The sequence below is a fragment of the Nycticebus coucang genome, chromosome 12 (assembly GCF_027406575.1).
Source record: "Nycticebus coucang isolate mNycCou1 chromosome 12, mNycCou1.pri, whole genome shotgun sequence".
NCBI classification, from domain to species: Eukaryota; Metazoa; Chordata; class Mammalia; order Primates; family Lorisidae; genus Nycticebus; species Nycticebus coucang.
The window spans coordinates 3,503,082-3,518,951 of record NC_069791.1 but is presented as its reverse complement, the minus strand read 5'-3'; the positions used below and the strand labels follow the sequence as shown (position 1 = coordinate 3,518,951).

The window sequence follows — 15,870 nt, the reverse complement described above, 5'->3', positions numbered from 1 at the left end:
GTCTCAACAATATTTATTCAAAAGGTTATCATTGCCCCACTGATCTGAGATGTTGTCTTCATTACATACCAGATTCCTGTCTGTATTTGTGTCGATCAGAGATATAGATTCTCTTCTCCCTGGACTGTTCTGTTTACATGTCACAGCATGGTAATCATAGAGGCTTTATAATGTGTCTTAATATTTGTTAACTTTTTCATCTTTCTTTTTTTGGGGAGGAAACTGAGCATCTCATTTATTCCTCTGGAAACATTGTTGCTGGTCTAGGGGGTGGTTTAATCCTGCCTTTTCATTGTCAGTATTCCCTTCAATAACCTCCCATAATTATTCTTTTTTTATTATTAAATCATACCTGTGTGCATTAATGCGATCATGGGGCACCATACTCTTGTTTTATAAACAGTTAACCTCTCCCAATTATTATTATTTTTATTAATTATTAAATCATAGCTGTGTACATTAATGCAATCATGGGGCACCATACACTGGTTTTATAAACAGTTTGACACATTTTCATACACTGGTTAACATAGCCTTCCTGGCATTTTCTTAATTACTGCGTTAACACATTTATATTCTACATTTACTAAGTTTCACACGTACCCTTGTAAGATGCACCGCAGGTGTAATCACACCTATCACCCTCTCTCCACCTATCCTCCCACCCTCCCTACCCTCCCTCTCCCCATCCCCATATTCTTAGGTTATAATTGGGTTATAGCTTTCATATGAAAGCCATAAATTAGTTTCATAGTATGGCTGAGTACATTGGATACTTTTTCTTCCATTCTTGAGATACATTACTAAGAAGAATATATTCCAGCTCCATCCATGTAAATATGAAAGAGGTAAAGTCTCCATCTTTCTTTAAGGCTGCATAATATTCCATAGTGTACATATGCTACAATTTATTAATCCATTCGTGGATCGAAGGGCACTTGAGCTTTTTCCATGACTTAGCAATTATGAATTGGGCTGCAATAAACATTCTGGTACAAATATCTTTGTTATAATGTGATTTTTGGTCTTCTGGGTATAGACCTAGTAGAGGAATTATAGGATTGAATGGCAGATCTATTTCTAGATCTCTAAGTGTTCTCCAAACATCTTTCCAAAAGGAATGTATTAATTTGCATTCCCACCAGCAGTGTAGAATTGATCCCTTTTCTCCACATCCACGCCAACATCTCTGGTCTTGGGACTTTGTGATTTGGGCTAATCTTACTGGAGTTAGATGGTATCTCAAGGTAGTTTTGATTTGCATTTTTCTGATGATTAAAGATGCTGAGCATTTTTTCATATGTCTGTAGGCCATGCGCCTGTATTCTTCAGAGAAGTTTCTCTTCAAGTCCCTTGCCCAGCCTGCAATGGGATCACTTGTTCTTTTCTTGCTTATATGTTTGAGTTCTCTGTGGATTCTGGTTATTAAATCTTTGTCAGAGACATAAAATGGAAATATCTTCTCCCATTCTGAGGGCGGTTTGCTTGCTTTACTCACTATGTTCTTGGCTGTGCAGAAGCTTTTTAGTTTGATCAGGTCTCAGTAGTGTATTTTTGATACTGCTTCAATTGCCCAAGGGGTCGTCCTCATGAAATACTCGTCCAGACCGATTTCTTCAAGGGTTTTCCCTGCACTCTCTTCTAGTATTTTTATAGTTTCACATCTTAAGTTTAAATCTTTAATCCAATGAGAGTCTATCTTAGTTAATGGTGAAAGGTGTGGGTCCAGTTTCAGTCTTCTACAGGTTGCCAGCCAGCTCACCCAGCACCATTTGTTAAATAGGGAATCTTTTCCCCACTGAATGTTTTTAATTGGCTTGTCAAAAATCAAATAATGGTAAGTAGCCGGACTCACCTCTTGGTTCTCTATTCTGTTCCAGACATCAACTTCTCTGTTTCTGTGCCAGTACCATGCTGTTTTGATCACTATCGATTTATAGTATAGTCTGAGGTCAGCAAGCGTGATTCCTCCTGCTTTGTTTTTATTTCTGAGTAATGTCTTGGCTATTCAAGGTTTTTTCTGATTCCAGATAGAACAAAGTGTTATTTTTTCAAGATCTTTAAAGTATGACAGTGGAGCTTTAATAGGGATTGCATGAAAATTGTATATTGCTTTGGGTAGTATGGACATTTTAACAATGTTGATTCTTCCCAGCCATGAGCATGGTATGTTTTTCCATTTGTTAACATCTTCAGCTATTTCTTTTCTTAGAGTTTCATAGTTCTCTTTATATAGATCTTTCACATCCTTTGTTAGATAAACTCCCAAATATTTCATCTTCTTTGGCACTACTGTGAATAGAATAGTGTCCTTAACTGTTTTTTCAGCTTGACTATTGTTGGTATATATAAAGGCTACCGATTCATGAATGTTGATTTTGTAACCTGAGACACTGCTGTATTCCTTGATCACTTCTGAGAGTTTTGTAGTAGAATCCCCGGTGTTTTCCAGATATACAATCATATCATCTGCGAAGAGCGAAAGTTTGATCTCTTCTGACCCTATATGGATACCCTTGATCGCCTTTTCTTCCCTAATTGCAATGGCTAAAACTTCCATTACAATGTTAAAGAGCAGTGGGGACAATAGGCAGCCTAGTCTGGTTCCTGATCTAAGTGGAAATGATTTCAATTTAACTCCATTCAATACGGTATTGGCTGTGGGTTTGCTGTAGATGGCCTCTATCAGTTTAAGAAATGTCCTTTCTATACCAATTTTCTTAAGTGTTCTGATCATGAAGGGATGCTGGATATTATCAAAATCTTTTTCTGCATCAATTGAGAGAATCATATGGTCTTTGGTTTTTAATTTGTTTATGTGCTGAATTATACTTATAGATTTACGTATATTGAACCAGCCTTGAGACCCTGGGATAAAACCGACTTGCTCATGATGTATAATTTGTTTGATGTGTTGCTGGATTCTGTTTGTTAGGATCTTGTTGAATACTTTTGCATCTATATTCAGTAGTGATATTGGTCTATAATTTTCTTTTCTTGTTGGGTCTTTTCCTGGTTTGGTGATCAGGGTGATGTTTGCTTCAGAGAACATTTTGGGTAGTGTTCCTTCTTTTTCTACATTTTGGAACAGGTTGAGTAATATAGGTACTAGTTCCTCTTTAAAGGTTTGGTTGAATTCTGACATGAAGCCATCTGGTTCCGGGCTTTTCTTTTTAGGGAGATTTTGTATGGTTGATGCTATTTCAGAACTTGATATGGGCCTGTTCAACATTTCCACTTGATTCTGGCTAAGTCTTAGAAGGGGACGTGCTTCCAAGTATTGGTCAATTTCCTTCAGATTTTCATATTTCTGAGAATAAAGTTTCTTGTAATATTCAATAAGGATTTTTTTTAATTTCTGAGGAGTCTGTTGTTATTTCGTCTTTTCATTTCTGATTGATGAAATTAGAGATTTTATTCTTTTTTTTTTCTGATTAGGTTGGCCAGGGGTTTGTCTATTTTATTGACCTTTTCAAAAAACCAACTTTTTGATTTATTGATTTGTTGTATAAATCTTTTGTTTTCAATTTCATTTAATTCTGCTCTAATTTTGGTTATTTCTTTTCTTCTACTGGGTTTGGGGTCAGAATGTTCTTTCTTCTCCAGTTGCTTGAGATGTCCCATTAAGTTGTTAACTTCCTCTCTTTCTGTTCTCTTGAGGAAGGCTTGCAGTGCTATAAATTTCCCTCTTAGGACTGCCTTTGCGGTATCCCAGATGTTCTGATAATTTGTGTCTTCATTGTCATTTTGTCCCAAAAATTTGGCAATTTCCTTCTTAATCTCATCTATGACCCAGCTATCATTCAACATAAGGTTATTTAACTTCCATGTTTTTGTATGAGTATGCAGATTCCTGTTGTTACTGAGTTCAACTTTTATTCCATGGTGATCCGAAAAGATGCAAGGAATAATTTCAATTCCTCGAAATTTACTGAGGTTAGACTTGTGACCTAAGATGTGATCGATTTTGGAGTATGTTCCGTGAACTGATGAGAAGTATGTGTATTCAGTTTTGTTGGGATGCAATGTTCTGTAGAAGTCTCCTAAATCCAAATGTCGGATGGTTAGGTTTAAATCTAAAATGTCTTTGCTCAGCTTCTTCTTGGAGGATCGATCCAACAGTTCCAAAGGAGTGTTGAAATCTCTGACTATTATGGAGCTGGAGGAAATCAAGTTGCTCATGTCTGTTAGAGTTCCTCTTATAAATTGAGGCGCATTCTGCTTGGGTGCATAAATATTCATAATAGAAATCTCATCATATTGAGTATTACCCTTAACAAATATGAAGTGACCATTCTTATCCTTCCCTACTTTTGTTGGTTTAAAGCCTATTGTGTCTGCAAATAGAGCTGCAACACCTGTTTTTTCTGATTACCATTCGCCTGAAATATGGACGATCATCCTTTCACCCTGAGTCTATATTTATCTTTTAAGGTAAGATGTGACTCTTGTATGCAACAAATATCTGGCCTGAGTTTTTGTATCCAGTCAGCTAACCTGTGCCTCTTTAGAGGACAGTTTAAACCGTTCACATTAATGGAAAATATTGATAAGTCTGGTAAAATTTTGGGTATTGAGTTTTTCCAAAGTTTGGTGGACATTTTTAATCCTTTCACCATTGTGGAAATTGGAGTTTGATCAAAGGTTTCTGAGTGAGTTTAGCTTTGTGGTAGAGGATTGGGGTGGTCATTATGGAGGATAGGTCTGAGAATATCCTGAAGAGCTGGTTTGGTTATGGCAAATTTCTTCAACATATGAATTTCATTAAAGTATTTAATTTCTCCATCATAAATGAAACTCAGTTTAGCTGGATACAGGATCTGGGGTTGAAAGTTATTTTGTTTTAGGAGATTAAAAGTCAATGACCACCCTTTTCTGGCTTGAAAAGTTTCAGCAGAGAGATCTGCAGTCATTCCAATATTCTTCCCTTTGTAGGTAACGGATTTCTTACATCTGGATGCTTTCAGAATTTTCTCCTTCATATTAACTTTAGTGAAGTTAATTACAATATGCCGGGGGGATGTCTTATTCAGATTGAGTCATGCTGGGGTTCTGAAACTGTCTGCTATCTGATTTTCAGAATCTCTTGGCATGTCTGGAAAATTCTCTTTCATAATTTCATGGAGAAGGGCCTCTGTGCCTTGCGAGGCCACTTCATCACTTTCAGGGATTCCAATGAGACAGATATTAACCTTCTTCGAATTATCCCAGAGCTCTCTGAGAGAATGATCTGTTTTTGTTCTCCATTTCTCTTCCTCTTTGAGCATATGGGAGCGTTCAAAAGCTTTGTCTTCAATGTCAGAGATCCTTTCTTCTGTTTGGTCCACTCTGTTACTGAGGGCTTCTACTATATTTTTCAGAGCTTTGAGGGCTGCAAATTCTTGCTTCAGTGCATCAAAAATCTTTGCTGGTTTTGTCTTTAAATTCATTAAATTCTTGAGACAACTTTTGAATTTCTCCTCTAATTTCTAACTCTGACTTGAATTGCTCCTCAAATTTCTAATTCCACATTTTCCTCCATTCTATCAATCTTGTTTGCAATCCATATTCTGAATTTGATTTCTGACATCTTGGCCAGCTGTGTATGAATGGGATCTTCAGTTACATCTGCCATATCTTTCCTGGGAGGGAGTGGTTGATCTATTCTGGTTATTCATGTTACCAGAGTTTTTCCACTGATTCCACCCCATGATTATTTTGCACCATTTGACTTTTCCTCTGAAGCTTTGTCAAGGACCCGTACAGTGCTACTGCCTGAGAAACTGGGGACCTGTTTGGTGTGGTGGGGCTAAGTGGTTCTGTCTTGTTTTCTGTTGTTCTCTGTCCAACCCTTGTGAAACAGTTACTCTTGGTTGAAGTCTTAGCTGTGGAGAAATACCAGCAATTAAGTCACCCCACCCCCCACAGGCAACAATTGGAAAAGGAAAAGCAAACCTTCCTACATCCACAACCTAGGGCACCAGTTGAATAGTCCTCAGGTGATTGGCTCAGTTCAAAAGGTCCAAATCAATTGTCAGCACCTGTCTCAGGTGGGAGAGCTTAAAAGGTCTCTGGCAACTGGATCGCAGTGGTCTGGTGACAACTCAAATATACTTGCTCCCATGCTCTGTGAAGTCAGGAGGACCCACCCAGCAAATAGATTAGTCTGGGAAGGTTGATGCCTCCTTCCCCACCTTGTACCTCTGTCACACCCAATCACTGATAGCCCCACAGGGCTGTGACCCAGTGGCCTCCAGTGAGCAGATTCTCCAGGGGGTTGCACCTGCCTGAATCACAAGGAAATCTGTATCTGCTCAGCCAGGCTGCTGCGCTCTGCCTCTATACAGCAGGGGGAGGTGAGGCCTGACAACCTCGGGCACTTGATGAATGCTGGGGGGTGTTCACTCAGTTCCAGCCCCGCCCTTGATTGATGTTACTGACAGAACAGAACAATTTTGTGGGAATTTGTTTCTGTCCCTGGTAAATTCCCCTGCAGAAAAGAAGCTGTTTTGAGTTCTCAGAACCTGTGCCTCAGGCCCTGTCTTTACTCCTGCAGGTTTGTATTCACAGCACGGTTAGCTGTCATCTCTAGCCTCCTGCTTGTTCTTGTTGAATGTGAAAACTGGAGTTAGGGAAAATAGCCAACCTGAGGATTTAGCAAAACACCAAACTCATTGAGGCCAAATGAGCAAATAGACAGATTAAAAGGCTACTAGACACACAAGCCCACAGATGCACAAACAATCAGAAACACATAGATATACAGACAACAACCACAAAAAACTACAATAAAAATAATGATAATCATATGATAATTGAATTAAAAAGGTAAAAAACAAATAAACAAAATGAACGAACAAAAAAAACTCTAAAAATCTGATGTAAGCACTCTCAGAAACCATAAGAAGGGAAAAAGAGGAAGAGAGAAGGGAAAAAGGAGAAAAAAAAAGTGGTGTTCATTAAAAAGTGAAAAAAGAAAGAAAATATTAAAAATAGAAACAATAAAAAAGTATAAACAATAATAATAATAAAACGATTAACAATAGCTTCTCCAAGAAAGTGATGAGGAAAAGGAAAAAAAAGGCACCAACCACAAAAATATATATTTTTAATGCAATAGACTTTCTGGACACCAGGTGGCGCTGTGAGTGGTTTCGAGACTTATACCTGGTTCACAGTTTACACTGTTACCATGGTAACCACCCTACCTGGCCGATTGCCATTTTGGAGTTTCTGTAAAAGTTTATTACCTAATTATTGTCCAACCTCAGCTGTTCTGTTCTAGACAGCACTCCTATCTGACCTCCCAACTCGGTGCAGGAGTCCACGCTTCACAGATCTTTCCACTCTGCTCCCACATTCTCTTGTAAACTGGCACCTGCAATAGGCTGTGGGGGAGGGTGCTGGCTGTCCCCAGCTTTAGCTGCTGATGGCTCCCGTGGCTGCAGCGCTTAGAGACCTTATCCTCAGGTTTTGTGGCCAGAGACTCACTTTTGAATCTGGACTTTTGAGTCCAGCCACCTGCCAGTTCACCGCAGAGCACAGCCTGAACTGCCAGCCCACACCAATATTCCCCACCAGGAATGGTCCAGTCTATTTAATCACTCCTATTGTTCTGGGGGAAGGTGTCTGCCATTTTGGACAATTCAAAATGTCTGTTTCCAGGGCGGGATCCCTTCCCTTTGATTTTCCATCTGGTTGCCTAGCCCCTTGTGGCTCTGAGCAGGACCCCTTTCGGGTCATTAAACTTGGCTCAGGAATAAATTTTTGTCAATTGGGTTTTGCCAGGAATTGCAAGCTGCTGTCCTCCATCAGGGAGAGGCCTGCCGGCCAGCACGGCCAAGCAGGAAAATTCTCTACAACAGAGTCAGTGGTTTTAAATTTCACTTCAAATACAGCAATCCGCCAATTCGCTGCGCATCTTCAGCTGTCTGTCCACACCAACAATCCACGCAGGGAAAAGGTCCAGACCCTCCTTCCTCTCACCTGATGGCCTGGGAGACGTGGACTGCATGTCCGTTCCATCCGCCATCATGCTCTGCCTCCAACTTTCTCATTTTTCTAAGAGATTTCTGGCTATTTTTTCTTGCATCATTTTTCACATGAACTTCAAAATCCATAATGTTCTTTGCTTCTTCATTCCTTCCCTTCTCTCTCTCTCCTCCTTCCCCTTCTTCATTTTCCCCATCTTTCACTAGAGGTATGCTCACCTCCTCGGCCTTGTGCTAACGTGAGCCAAGTTCTGACTCAGTAGCAGGAGAGGAGAAAAATTTGGGAAGCCATTACCCTACTTGCCAAGACAGACTTGATTTTGCTTAAATTGAGGAGAAAGGAAAGTTGGAAGAAAAAACTACTGATATTTTAATGAGAACACGGTACATTTATAAATTACTTTAGGGAGAATTGAAATATTTAAAACTTTGAATCTTTCTCTTCAAAAACATAATATCCTAAAAATCTTGCGTTTGTGTGTGTATGTGTTCTTCTGGAATATTTTAATGTTTTTCTTGTTAAGGTTATGTACATTTATTGTAAAATTTGTTCCTAAATATTTTGTTATCTTTTTCACATTATAGGTGATATATGCTTTAAATATGTATTTTAGTTATTGCTTGTATTTCTGAAGGACGTCGATTTCTGCATATCAATTTTATTCCACAATTTCTTGAAGCCTTGTCATTTATACTATTGTTTTTGTTGAATCTCAAGATGGTCAGATATATAATCAAATTATGTAGAAATCATTATAATTGTATTACTTCTCCAAATTTCATCCCTATAATTTATTCTGTTGCCTAAATTGCATTGGATTATATGTCCAGTATATTATCATATTAAGAAGTTTTTCATTTTATTAAATTATCAAGAATGGTTGTATTTTGTTAAAAGTCGTTTTTTAATTTATAGGAAAGGTCATGTGGCTTTTATTTGTGTTTACCACATCATTTCTTTTTATGATATTTCTTAATATTGAACTATTTTTATGTAAGTCTGGAATAAATCACTTTTGGTCATGATGTACCATTGACACGGGAGTTTTGTCTTCAGTAGGTTCTTGGTCTGGGTGATTCCAAGAATGAATCCACGGACCACAGATTAGTGGTAAGACAGGATTTATTTACAGAAAAAAAGAATGCAAAAACACCAAAGCTCCTGGCAGAGAGAACACACTCGGAAAAGCTCTCTGGCTCCTTCTCTCCGCCTCCCTCTGGGCTCTTTGCTCAGGGGTATATAGTTGCATGGGGGTTATTTAGCTGGAACTCAGTTGTTACATTTAGCTGCAAGGGGTCGGAACTCAGTTAATGATTGGCTATAGTCCCTGCCATTCAGGCCTAGGAAACTTACTTGAAATTGACCAGGCCTAGAAAAGGCAGGGTTCCCTGTTCAGGCAGAAATGCAGGAGAGGGAGACCTAAGGTGCTGGTGTCTCCCCAGCAGTTGTCCGGCCCCTCTGGCTATGCGCCCCTCCCTCTGCAGCCCACTGGTTCCGGCTCTGGCTGCTCCAACCCCGCCAGGGCTAAGGTGCCAGGTTCTCAAGCTCAGCTTGGGGCTGGGGCCCAGCTGTCCTGTATCACTGTGATTATATTTTTAATATGTTGATGAATTCTGTTAATGTTTTACTTAATATTTTCTCCTATATTCATAAATAAATTGCAATGTAATTTTTTAAAATCCAGCAAAGTTTGGGGGCACTTTGACCCAGATGTATTTGGCTCCTACCCCTCTCTGTACAGAGTCCTGTGTCTTGGCTGGCCAGTCTCCCAGACCAGCTCTTGTCTTGTCAGAACACAGACTCGGCCTGCACTTTGGTCATCTCCTGTAGTCTGGCTCTCACCCCTGTGTTTGGGGACTACGTGCATCTCTCTGGCTGCTTCCTGGGTTTGCCCCATCTGGGTTATGGGGTGACTGACTTCCGTTCAGACTGAATTCTACGCATTTCCATTGGTCTTTCCCCCATATTCTGTGCGTAGCTCGCCCCAAGCCACCTGACAATCCTTGAGGACCAGCTTCTGACCAGTCAGCTGAAGTCTCTGAACAACCAGCACTTCACTGCCCCATGAGGGCCTCAGCCACCGACCCAGGTGCTGCCCCACCCACCTGGCCATTCTCTCCAGAGCAAGGACCAGGCCCAGAGCCCACACTGTGCTGGGGGCATGGGAAGGACAAGGAGACAGCACACGGTGCCTGCACTCACAAGGCTTAGTGACTGGAAGGGTCCCGGACCACGGGGACCCCCCAACCCCGCACACCAGGTGCAGGTCCAGATGCGGAGGCTGCTTCAGACGTGGGTGGCCGAGGTGAGGGTGGGGACAGGTGTCACTGCTTAGTGAGGGGCTTTGCGGAGGGCCTGCCTCCCTGCTGGCCTCCAGGGTGACAACTCAGGCGGGCCAGGGGGAGGGGTAGTCTGTGGGGAGAAACGGCGTGGATGCAACAGCCAGCAGACACAGGCGACACACAGGATGAGGACGGTAGCAGGCGGGAGGAGATGTTAGGTGACAGGTGAGCGGGACCAGAAGGGAAGTTTGGATTCAGATTACAGGGGAATTAACACCCATCCCGTCATGAATGGGTTTTTGCTGAAAGCAGATTCTATTAGTAGACGAGTAGAAAGGGAAGTGAAGGAACCATACAGAAGTCATCTGTCCTGATCCTCTCCTGCACACGTGTGCGTGTGAGTGTGTGTGCGCATGAGTTCAGCCCTTACACAGACCTGGTTATTCTAATAGATGTCCTGATGAGATCAGTCGTTGGTTGTTTAAAAAAATAAAAAAAAAAGTGACATAATAAAACATTCAATGAAGTGAAAAAATATCTGAATATCCAACTTGTATAGTAATGGTAGCATTTCTCTTTTGCTATATGACAAAGTATTTCAGAATTTAGTAGCTTACAATAGCAATAAACATTTATTATCACACATGCTTTCTGTGGATCAGACATTTGGGAAGGTGTCAGTGGGTGGTTCCAGCTAGGAGTCTGTCATGGGGGTGCAGTGAGGACGATGGCCAGTGAGCGATATCTGAAGGCCTGAAGGAGCTGGAGGACCTACGTCCAAGATGGCTCATTCATATGGCTGGTGAACAGTGCTGACTGTTGACAAGAGATTTTCCCATAGGTTCCCTTAACTGCCCTCATGGTGAGGGGCTTAATGAAGGGGCACAGTCCCCTGCCCCCTTGTAAGGTGAATCGGTCTCATTTGTGCTCCTTGAGGTACGAGCCTCTGAGAAGGAACATTTCCAGTACTTGGGCTGCAGTCACACCTTAAAGGAAAGAATGTACTGGAAACCCTCACCAAGTCTTAGCTGGAGACAGATCATTTGTCTGGGGCAATGGACCACTGCACTTAATCCCCTACCTCTATTTACACAAAAACTTTCAGTTAATCATATAGAGAAGTAGGCAAACAGAATAGATGACCCAGCCCTTTGTGGTTCATATCCATTGTTGTTTATCTCCAAACAAGATATTCTTGGTTTAGAAAGGTGTGTACGTACTCTGCTGTATTAATGCTGATAAGGAGTCTTTACCTTTTGTCTTCCTTGTTCTTGGATTATTTTTATCTGATGAGTTTGGGTATGTAAGAAAGTGAGTAAAGACGGCTGATTGCTGCTGTGCCTGAGTGAGCACCAGCCATCCCTTAATAAATCCTTCATTTCGTCTGCAGTATCTGCCTCCATGTCTCTGACTAGGCCAGTGGACAGCAACAGCTTAACTGGAGGGAAGGATCCAGAGGGAGACAGGAGCCCCAGAGTTCTCAGGACCTGGCCTTGGGAGCCTTCCCCATCACCCCTATAACGCCCTGTTGGCTCCTCGCTCAGCCTTACTCAGTGTGGGTGGAGAAGCTATGTGGGGACTCGAGTACCAAAACACAGGGCTCTTTAGAAAACAGTTTGAAGTCTGGTTACCATGATAATTACACCATAAAATGATGCTCTACAAAAAAGCATTTTGTTCCTTAGCTAAATTGCTACAGTGAAAAAAAAAAAAAAGATCACATTAAGATGTGACAGCTTAATGTATTGAAAATAATTATCCAGTGGGATTTAAAAACAAAAACGGTTTTGCAAGTAAACACAAATCCAAGTGATGAAATTCCAGTCACAAAATAGGATCTCTCTTGAACTTGCTGTTTAGTTTAGAGATGTTTAAAGTGCATTTATTTGTTGTACTTTACTGTTGCACTGACTTGCAGTAGGAATGAGTTTTAGACTTCATTTTTCAGCAATAAGCTATGCTATGAGAGAAAACCTTCCCAGTAGCATATATATTAAAATAATGCACAATAAATGTGTGTGTGTATGTTTTGAGACAGGTCTCACTCTGTGCCCTGGGGTTGAATGCCCAAGTGTCAGCTTATCTTATAGCAACCTCAAATTACTGGGCTCAAGCTATCCTCCTGCCTCAGACTCCCGACTAGCTAGGACTACAGGTGGCCAGCACATACCTCACTAATTTTTTCATTTTTAGTAGAGACGGGTCTCACTCTTACTCAGGCGAGTCTCAAACTGCTGAGCTCAAGGAGTCCTCCCACTTCTGCCTCCCAGAGTGTTGGGATTACAGGCATGAGCCACTGTGCCCCACCCATAATAAATATTTTAGTGTGTGGCTACGTTAATGACTAAATTAGAAGATCGGTGAGGCCAGAAGTCACAGAAAGAACAAATCCACAGCTATAAGCACTGTGCTGTGAGAGTCTAGCTGGGCTTGGGGGTTCAGTGCTAGGGTAATGGGCTACTTGCACTTGGGAGGGAAGGGAAGGCCTGGGGGTGGAGAGGAAGGGCAGTGACTTCTGCTTAAAAGCAGAAAACTAAAAAAGTGACAACATCCTGTCAATGGATGAGCAAAAATCCCCAGCCTGCCAAGGGGCACACAGTCCCCACAGGAAAAGTCACCCTGTGAAGAAAGACAGTTTTTTAGTTTCTTTGCTGGCTCTGAGCAGGGGGCAGAACACATGTCCCCTTCAGGTCCCCGACTCTCTCTCCCAACAGGGTTGCCTTATACAGCTCACCCATGTGGCTCCCACACTGCAGCCGGGTTGGGACTGAAGGGGCTCAGTCTGCAGTGCTCTTAGGTGCCTGCAGAAGCAAGCAGAGCTGGCTCCGAGACACTGTGGCCTTCAAGTAATTCCCACTAACGAAGTTCTAAGGAATGAGGGCTCAAGACCTAGACATACCAAACCCTTGAGGATGCAAACTTTCCTGAGCCAGGCTCAGCTGGAACAACAAACTACAGTTTTAGGCCCTCTAAGAATTCAGACGTTGGAATTATCAGGTAAGGACTGTAAAGTAAGGATGTTTAATATCTTCAAATAAGTAAAAGAATAAGTGAAAAGCATTACTAAGAAAAAGAGACCCTCAAAACTGACCAGAAAGATTTGAAAAGTAAAAACAAACAGAAGTTTTGAATTTAAAAAAAAAATTGAAATTAGAAGTTAAGTGTGACACATTCACTAGGAGACAGAATCAGCTAAGCAGGGGGCTGGCAGACCAGAAGAGGGGCGTGAAGCACAGCCATGATGTGGTGGAAAACAGCAAAGAGAAGGAAAAAGAGGGCGGAGTGGTGAGGGCCAACCTGCAGTATGCCAAAAGGAGAAAATAAGGAAAATAGGACAGAGGCAAACAAACAAAGGCTGAGCAACTTCCCGAATCGTAGCAAGGTGAGGCAGCAGAGAAGCAAAAAAAAAAGAAAGAAATCAATCCTCAAATTCAGGACATTCAGTAAATCTCAAGCCCAGTAAAAAAAAAAAAAATGGAGAAAGGAAAAGAACAATGTTCAATCCAGAAGACTAAACTCAGAGAAGAAAACAGTAGAAAAACAGTAAGGTCAGAAAAAAAAAAAAGACACATATAAAACATATGGGTGTGAGGAAGCTGAAAATAAAATGATGGAAGAAGATTTACCAGGCAATAGAAGAGGAGGGAGAGGGAAAGGGCTGGGAGGGGGAAAGAGAAGGGAAGGGAGAGAAAGAGGAAGATAAGATGAGGCAAAGATAAAGAGGAGGAGGAGGAAGAGGGAAAGAAGAAGTGGGGAGTGGAGGGAAGGAAGCTGGCATCACTCTTAGCTAGAGGTAAAGACGCCCACTGCATGGTGACAAAATGCCTAATTCTCCAGACTGATAGAGCTGGCAACACGTAAAAGTACAGGACGCTCACTTAAATTTTAAGTTCAATTAAAAAAATTATTTAGTATAAATATGTCCCCAATATTACAAGACATAGTCATAGTAAAAAATTAATGTATTAGGGGCGGCGCCTGTGGCTCAAAGGAGTAGGGCGCCAGCCCCATGTGCTGGAGATGGCGGGTTCAAACCCAGCCCTGGCCAAAAACTGCAAAAAAAAACCAAAACGAAAAACAAAAAAAACTTAATGTATTGGTTACCTTAAATTCAAATTATCTGGGCATCTTATATCTGCAGCCCTAGAAGATGGTTGTATCTCGTAACACCCTGAAAATATGTTAGAAAATTGATAGAACTACAAGGTGTTATTGATAAATCTGGTAACACAGTGGGAGATTTCAACATATCCCTTAATAATGGACAAATATAAAAGCTCATTCTAATGGAAGTTTATGTGATATTACACCCCAAAACAGAGTACACATTTTTTTCATGTCTAAAGGAAATATTTCCAGATTTGATGCCTTAACTATGCCACATAAGTCTCAATAAATTTCAATTAATCTCTGTCCAAAGTGTTTGATTTCAATGTAAGTTGAATGTAAGTTTATTAGTAAGTTATAAATTATTAAGAGAAAAATACATATATCTGGAAATCAAAATAAAACCTAACATTTTAAGAAAAGACAATTAGAAGAGAAATCATAAAATTTTTGGAATTAGATGATTTTTAAGAATCTCACATACCAAAAGTTTAGGGATATAGCTAAAATGCCATTTGGAAGTAGATTTACGGCCTAGAATATTTATATTTTTTATTTTTGGATAGGAAGTGGGATTTATTATTGGTAGGTGCAAATGACAGGCAACACAGTCTAAGTCCTCAAGAGTGCAGGGCCCTCCACTTGTCCAGGGGCCACGATTTGGGATGTATTTGACCCCACAGCTATCAGGTATGAACCCCTTCTCAGCCACCATGTCTTTAAATTCATCTGAATTAAACTTGGTAAAACTCATTTCTTAGAGATGTGAATCTTCTGACGGCCGGGGAACTTGAACTTGGCCCTGCGCAGGGCCTCGGTTACATGTTCCTTGTTCTGTAGCTTGGTGCAGATGGATGTGAGGACTTGACCAGTGTGTACCCTGGCCACAGTGCCCTGGGGCCTTCCAAAGGCACCAGGCACACCTGTCTGGATCTGAGACTGGGAATAGCACAAGGTCTAACACATGAACATGTATTGGAAAGGAATGTCTCTAAGGTCCCTTAGCGCAATCTATACAAGCAACAGGCTGCAAACACAACCAAGGGGGCTGCTGTTTCAACCATTGCACACCAGGCCCCCATTGGGAATAAAATGTTTATATTTAAAAAAAGAAAAACAGCTAAAAGGAAATGAGGTAAGGATTCAACTTAAGCAGCTAGAAAAATAATAGCAGAGTACATGCAAAAAAAAAGTAGAAGAAAATAAAAAATTTAGGAATAAATGGAATAAAATACAAATCAAAGATCTAACAGGGAGTATCAACAAAGCCAAAACCTGGCTCCTAGAAAAAACTAATAAAATTGACAGAATTCTAGCAAAATTAATAAAGAAGAGAAAGAGCATAAAGAAAAAGTATTGAGAGATAAAACAGTGATTATCCCTTCAGATAGATCAACTGTCAATGGACAGTTAAGTGGTATATGACAATCAGTTTAAAAGTCTAGGAGAAATAAAAAATTTCTTGGAAAAATACATCTTTCTAATGTTAAAAATGAAAGAGAACATGTGA

The 15,870-nt window shown here is 40.8% G+C and overlaps 1 non-coding gene across 1 annotated transcript; it reads right to left on the bottom strand.

Annotated features, from left to right (window-relative positions):
• Window positions 1–15,343: 15,343 nt before the first annotated feature.
• Window positions 15,344–15,475, bottom strand: LOC128562974 (small nucleolar RNA SNORA70). Its single transcript, XR_008373654.1, has one exon. It is a non-coding gene; the product is annotated as a small nucleolar RNA SNORA70 (small nucleolar RNA).
• Between the last annotated feature and the right edge of the window lie 395 nt (window positions 15,476–15,870).